Raw genomic sequence first — 6,705 nt, 5'->3', positions numbered from 1 at the left:
CCTCCTCCTCCCCCCCCCCCCAGCATTCACTTCTCTTCCTCCAGGTTTGGGTGCAGTTTGGGTTCTCCTCCCACTTCTGGGCTATCTTCTGCTACTCTCTGGAAGCGGCCTTGCTGCTCCGGAACCCCACCAGCCACAGGTACGGAGGGCGCCCTCTGCTGCTGGGTCCCCGTTGGAGCTCTGCAGCTGATTTTTTTGGGGGGGAGGCGGGAGATGTTCTGATGGGGGTCTTGGGGCTGACAGCAGCCCCCCTCGCCTGGAAGGGCTCAGGTGTGCTGGGCCCTGAGGAGAGCTCTGCTGCCACTCAGGCTCCCTTGCTGTCCTTGCACAATACTTTGGTGGTAGTGGGGGGGGGGTGTCTGCACTTCCCCACTTGCAGGGAGCCTCCCTTTGAACCCGTTTGCTGCTGCCCCCCCAGGCGGAAGCTGATGAGGGCCTCCCAAGTAACCAGCAGGGTGACTCTGTGTTCCTCTTCCTGACCAGGTCCTTGACGCCGTACTGCCTCCTCTGCTGGGGGCTGCCAGCTGTCCAGTGCCTCCTGGGACTTTTGCTGCTGCTGATGCCGCCAGGGGACGTGGAGTAAGCGCCCTGCTTCCACCTTCCGGATGAGCCTTTTCAAAAATGGCATCTGGGAGGGGAAAGTGTCCAGGAAGTTTCAAGAAGTGAGACATGAGTCAAAATGGGCTGAGCAGGAGGATCCAGTGAGTAAGGGAAAAGTGGGCTGGGTCCTGCGGTTGTGAAAGCAGGGCGCAGAAGAACCTGCGCCCCAGGATCTGCCCTCTTGCCCACTTGGCTGGCTGCATGCAGCGTGCTGGTACTGGAGCTGTACCTCATCTGGCACCTCTGGACTGCCAGCCAGCGGCCAATATCTGGAGCATCTTACTTGGCTTCTGCTGCTCCTTAAAACCTTGCAGGGACCTGCTTCCCCCCCCCCACCCCTCTGGGCGCCTCTCCTGCCACTTCCTAGGCCAAAATCCGGAGGCATGAAAAGTGCAAGGAGCCTGAGCAAACAAAAGTTGGCCTTGGTTTGTTTGGTTTTTAATTAGCTCTGCCGTTCCTCTTATCCAGCTGCAGCTCACACCACGGATTGGCATGGATCCTGGAAACTGTGTGTTATGCTTCTAGCTGTGTTCCGCTCACCTTGGTTCTTTTTGGAAGTCCTGTGCTCTTTTACAAAGCACTCCAAGCAGGTAAATCAAATTGCATTTATTTATATATTTATCCATTGATTGTTTACCAATATGTGATGTCAGTCTAGCCAATGATGTTTTATTTGGCAAACCAACTAGGATTCTGCTCACTGACAGCCACCAGCCATATCCTCCATTATCAGACTTCTAATCAGGCAGCTCCTCCGATTAGCTAAGGAGAATAAGTGCTTCTTCCAAACCCCATTTGGCTGGGAAAAGAGCAGCCCTGCCCAAAGCAAGCCTGGAGGGGGATCTGCCTCTCGGTCCTTCCAGAGCACTGAGAAGAGAGGGGCGATGCAGTTTGCCCACGAAAGAAAGATGCCAGGGGGGTGTAACGCCAGACCTGAGTTCCAGCCGGCCCACCTCGGCGGCTTGCAGGGTGGAGGGCAAGGCAGGTGTCTACGCACCAGGCGCTCCCTGGGTCCCGCTTGGACAGAGCATCCCTTTCTGCCAGAGGCCGCCTGGACAGCGGCAGTGCTTCCGTGAGGCACAGTGGGAGCTGAGCCTGGGTGGCTTTTCTTCCCGCAGTGCCAGCTCTCCTGCGGAGGGGCTGGGGGATGCAGACGGCCGGAGAATGGCACCAGCAGCAGGAACTGGGCAGGAGGTTCACGAGCATCATGGTGGCCTTTGCTGCTTGGTAATTATCTTTATTTCATCTATGAAGTGCCATCTTCATGCAGTCTGCGTCCTGCCCAAACATAGCAGACATCAGACAACCCAAACGCCAGAGTCCCAGTCACAGCACATGCACACACCCTGGCGGCTTCAGCTTGCCAAGGCCCTGGCTTGTCTCCAAATAATGGGGCCCTCCCGGGATGGAGGGGTGTTTCTCCAGGGGCCCCTCTGTTCTTTCCAAAGAGCTGGGCAACGCAGAGCCGTCCTCTCAGTGGGGTCACTGAGGCTGCCAGGAGCTGCCCTTGTGCTCCAGAAAGGGATCCTGGGGCTTCTTCCCTGGCTAGAAGCTTTCTTGATGAGGAGGTTCAAAATAAATAAACAGCCCCCCAGCAGTTCAGGGAGCCTTGGGTTTGCAGGAGCACACGAGGACCCCCACTGGTGAGACCAGGCCCCAAATTAAGTGGGATTTGATTAGAAAATGCTCTTATTTTTCAGCTGGCTGGCGAATGTCCTACATGAGCTGCTGCTGCTGCTGCTGGAATTGGAGCCTTTGGGGAGATGGGGCACGGGGCAGCTGCTGCATGGGGCAGCCCTCACCTGCTGGGCTGTTATGGTGGGTTAGGGGCATGTCCCATGTGAGCATGCGTGGAGGCTGCAGGACCGCCAAAGCCCATCATTCTGCAAACACCCAGCCCTGTCCCAAACTGCTCCCTGCTGCTCCAGAGACACCCCTCTCTCCTTGGAGGGCCTTTTCAACCCTGGGCTGCCTCCTCTGAACTGTGCACTGCAGTCCAGGCAGCTGAGCCCAGGAGGGTCTCTTGGGCCTTTTGCAGTCTCACCACTCTTAGAAGGGAGGTCGGCCTTCCCAAGCCCTCCTCGTCTACTTGCAGAATTATAAGGGCTCGGCCAAGATGCTGGGAAATAGGCTGCCAAAGCCAGAGAGCCAAGCCAGGCAGCAGGATGGGGAACCAGTCAGTGTCTCCCTCTGTCGCTGAGGGTTTTTTTCTTGCTTCTCTTCCCAGATTATCTTAAACCCTCTTTCTGGAGCCCTGCTGAGCCTGGCATTTTCATCCTGGAAAAGCAGATGGTGCACCAGGAAACGGGCGCCCACCTGGAGACCCCCTGTGGAAATCCAGGAGGGTGGCCTAAAGGAGAGTGGCCCCCTCCTGGGCCCTGCCCTGGAGTCGGCCTTAGGTTGCCGGATTGAACCGGGCCCTCTCGAGGTGTCCAGCCTCTTGGTTTCCTTTGGGAGCAGCACGTCGCTGGGTGAGTTGAACGGCCTCAGGTTGTGTTCGGGGCCTTGCCGATGCTGGAGGGCTGGGCAGAGGGAGAAGGAAGGGCGTGCAAGGGAGAAGTGGCAGAGGTATCCAGCCTCCCTGGGGAGCTTTCCTAGGAACAGAGCAGCTCCGCTCATCCCCTTGGCTCAGATCCCTCATGCAGCCCCTCCCTTCCCTCCTTCCAGACTTCCTCTGCGAGGAGGCGGCTGGGGACGGCCCCGTCCAGCCTCAGAGCCGACATGAGCCAAGCGGCCACAAAGACTCAACCCCCCCACTGGTCAGCTCCTGTTCCTGCTCCAAGAATGGCACTTGGGCTGGGTCTGCCAAGGGGGGCTGCTCCCCACCAGCCTGGCCAGCTGTCCCCATCCATGGAAGGCCTGCCTCCCCCACCTCTTCCGGGGCTCAAACCAGCTGGCCGGCCCAGGCAGGGGACGAGGGTCTTGCAGAGAGGCTGGGGCCCAGCTGTGAGCGATGTGTCGGAAGCAGAGTTCCCTCGGATGAAGAAGCTCTATAAAAAAAGAGGGGCTCACTTTAAAGAATGGGAGCCCAGGACTTTGAAAGGCTGGTTTCCATGACATGCTGACCCGTGACCAACTTGAGCCTTGCCTGGATGAAGCCGGGGGGGAGGGGGGTGTCCCTCGACCAGGCTTCAAAGTGGGCCATGCAGACACCCAGACAGATGAACATAAGATGGGGAAGTAAAAACAAAGGTTGTTAAAAAGATTATAAAGGGACGTGTCTTTAACCTGCTGCTGGTGGTGGGAGGCTGGCCACACAGGCAGTTCAAGGGATATGCAGAAACTGGGAAAGAAATAGGTTTGGCTGTCCACAACAAATACAGATCTCTTTTCTGAGGAGGATTTTTCTGAAGAACAAACTGCAAGAGACACATTAATTTTTAACTTTGGAAAGTTTATTTGACCTGCCAGAAGAAACTCCGAACATTGGAACAATCCAGACACAGAATCATTGATCTTCTAGTAAACGTTTGCAATGAGCTGATAAAAATCTGAGTGCTCAGGGAGCACCCAGTGCTGCGATCCATGGAATAAGAGAGTTATAATCCAATAAAATGATAGAAAACCAAATGTTTGTAAGCACACAAAAGGATCATGTTTTGTTGAAGAATGCAACTCCTGCATAATCGGGCTCATCTGCCTCTCCAAGTGCTGATAAAAAAAAAAATCTGTAATAACCCCAAAGACAATCGATTCTCGATCTTCTGCCTGATCCCTTCTCTTCTCCAAGTAACCCAGTGGATTTAGCAGCCATGGGATAAGAGGCCAGGTAGTGTAGAAATGAAACAAGAGTTTTTACAATACTGGCAAACACTGCAGTGGTGGTGTTCCCAGATAGACCCCAGACCTATTTAAGCTCAGTTGGAGTGAGTGAAGAAGTAGCTGGGGGTTATGGAAACCACCAGATTATTCCAGAGCAGATCTTTAAACTTGGTAAACAGATCTTTTCAAAGAACAATCCTGCTTGGGAAAAACGGCATCTTCTCTAGGCATGCTGGCTGGGGTTGACAGGACCTCAAAGTGGAAGGTCCCAGGTGGGCTAGAGCAGTTGGCCTTTTTAAGTGGGAAAAAGTGATTCGTTGGTGGATTGTGTTTATATACTGCCAGGTTGAACAAAGGTGACGCCAGATGGTTCACAACGTCAGTGGAAGAGCGGATAGAGAGAAACCCACCGACTTCCCCAGTGTCCGGCTCTTCCCGGAAGAGGAGAACCTCAGTTATTTGCGTGGATAATAGCGTCTGTGTTCCTCTGAGGAAGAGCAAAGCGCCAGCAAGGAGTCATTGCTTCAAGGAACAGTTGGGCTCCTTTACACGTTAAGGGGTTTGGGCTGAGCCTAAAGAAATTTCTGAAAAAGGCAGGAATTCCCAGGCGAGGCTTGGTTTTGAGAGACGTGTCTACAGCAGTGGCTGGCTGGGGGATTCTGGGAATTGAAGTTCACACGTCTTAAGGTTGCCAAGGTTTAGAAAGGCTGGTCGACAGGCTCCGTGTAGCCACTGGCCCTTCTTGCGCTGGCAAAAGTGGGACACATTTGGGCAGTGAGGGGGCAAAGCAAGTTGATCGATGGGTCTGGACCTGATTTGCACAGTGGCTGGAGAGAGCAAATACGCCCTTCCAGCATGCTGGGTTGGGACAAGTTTCGCCTCTGCCTGCCCTGCTCATCGCCTCTTGCCAGCCTCCAGTGCCCGCTCTCCTGGGTGTTGCCCTTCTCGGGAATCCACTTGAGTCACTACTCCACCGCCCTCATGCCCACCTCCTGCCACACGGTCACGGGCAGCTCTGGGCTTTGGGTGGCTGCTAAACTTTCCCCCAGTTCTTTGTGAACACAGGCGAGCTTCTTGCTGATAGTCACCCTGCCTGCTTAATCGGGTAAACGCCATTGCCCACCTTGATGCCCCAGAGGAAGGCAGGGCACGGGCTCGGGTTTTGGCGTAGGCATCTCCAAGAGTGTCACTCCTTGGAGAGATACATGGGCTGTACATGGAGCTCTTGATTCTCCTTGGCTGGTGCAGAGTAGGGGTGGGGATGAACACCCAAACTTGCACCACCCTAAGTGGCCCTTCAGTCCCTCTCATGCCTGACATATCCCCCCCAAATAGCCAGGGCTATTCAGAGGGGTGTCACGTCTGGGAGCCAGAAGGAAGTGTGCTTAGAGACGCAGGCTGGCTTGGGCAGAGCAGAGCCCTGGGACTAAGACTTACAGAGCAGCCTCTGAGCAGCGGGCACTGTGGCTGGGATGCCCCTTACCCAGGCAGAGACCCCGCCAGCCCTTGCAGCAGCTCCAGAAGTCAAGCCAGCAAGGAATGCTGAGGTTTTGTTGCCCTGGCTTTCAAGAAACTGCTCTAGCCCTTCAGCCAGTGAAGGGAGTGCCTCGTCCTGCATGCAGGGCAGCTTTGCCCCCACCCCTCAGTGCTTTTGACGTGCTCTGGACTGCCTTACAAGGGTTGGTTGGAGCCTTGGAAAGAGTACTCAGGTGTACAAGTTAATGTTTACAAGATTGCAGAGGCTTTTGCAAGTCATGGAAACTGGTGGCTCGCACAATGTGCAGCCCTGCAAATAGCTGGTTGCAGAGAGTACTTTGATGGGCACCAGGAAAGGGTTCTTGGGGGGAGCTCACACTGCTAACATGGACATGTCTCTGTGGGGAGGGGTCCATGCAAAGGGTCGCTGAGCGGACCTCTCTGGAGGCGAGTCTGGCCCTGCTCTAGAACCTGGGACAGCGTCACAGGCGGAGGGTCAAGGCTGGGCAACCTGCTGCTGGCTGGGGCCACTGCAGTGGCCGGCATTTTCCATCTTGGGGGGGGGAGTGGCTGTGGTTCTTTTGAGGCACATTAAAGCCCATTCTGGGTTTTTCACTGCTGTTTTTGTGAGCTTCTTGTGTAAAAATAAGAAAAATGGTAGCAGTTCTGACTGGTGAGTGCTTCGGGGCTGTGAAAACAGGCTTGGAGGTTGCAGCCTCTGGCCAGTGGACCCCAAGGCAAGCAGGAACCCCGGAAGGTGGATTCTGCTCCCAAAGAACGTTTGGGGCCGACCTATCAGGTTGGAGGTGCCCTTGTGGGTCTTTAGTCATATGTGAGGAAATGCCACCCGGAGGGAGGATTTCTCAA

Source organism: Protobothrops mucrosquamatus, unplaced genomic scaffold (genome assembly GCF_001527695.2).
Source record: "Protobothrops mucrosquamatus isolate PMUCROS unplaced genomic scaffold, P.Mucros_1.0 scaffold4, whole genome shotgun sequence".
Classification (NCBI taxonomy): Eukaryota; Metazoa; Chordata; class Lepidosauria; order Squamata; family Viperidae; genus Protobothrops; species Protobothrops mucrosquamatus.
The sequence above is the reverse complement of the archived record's forward strand: the minus strand, read 5'-3'. Positions refer to the sequence as shown.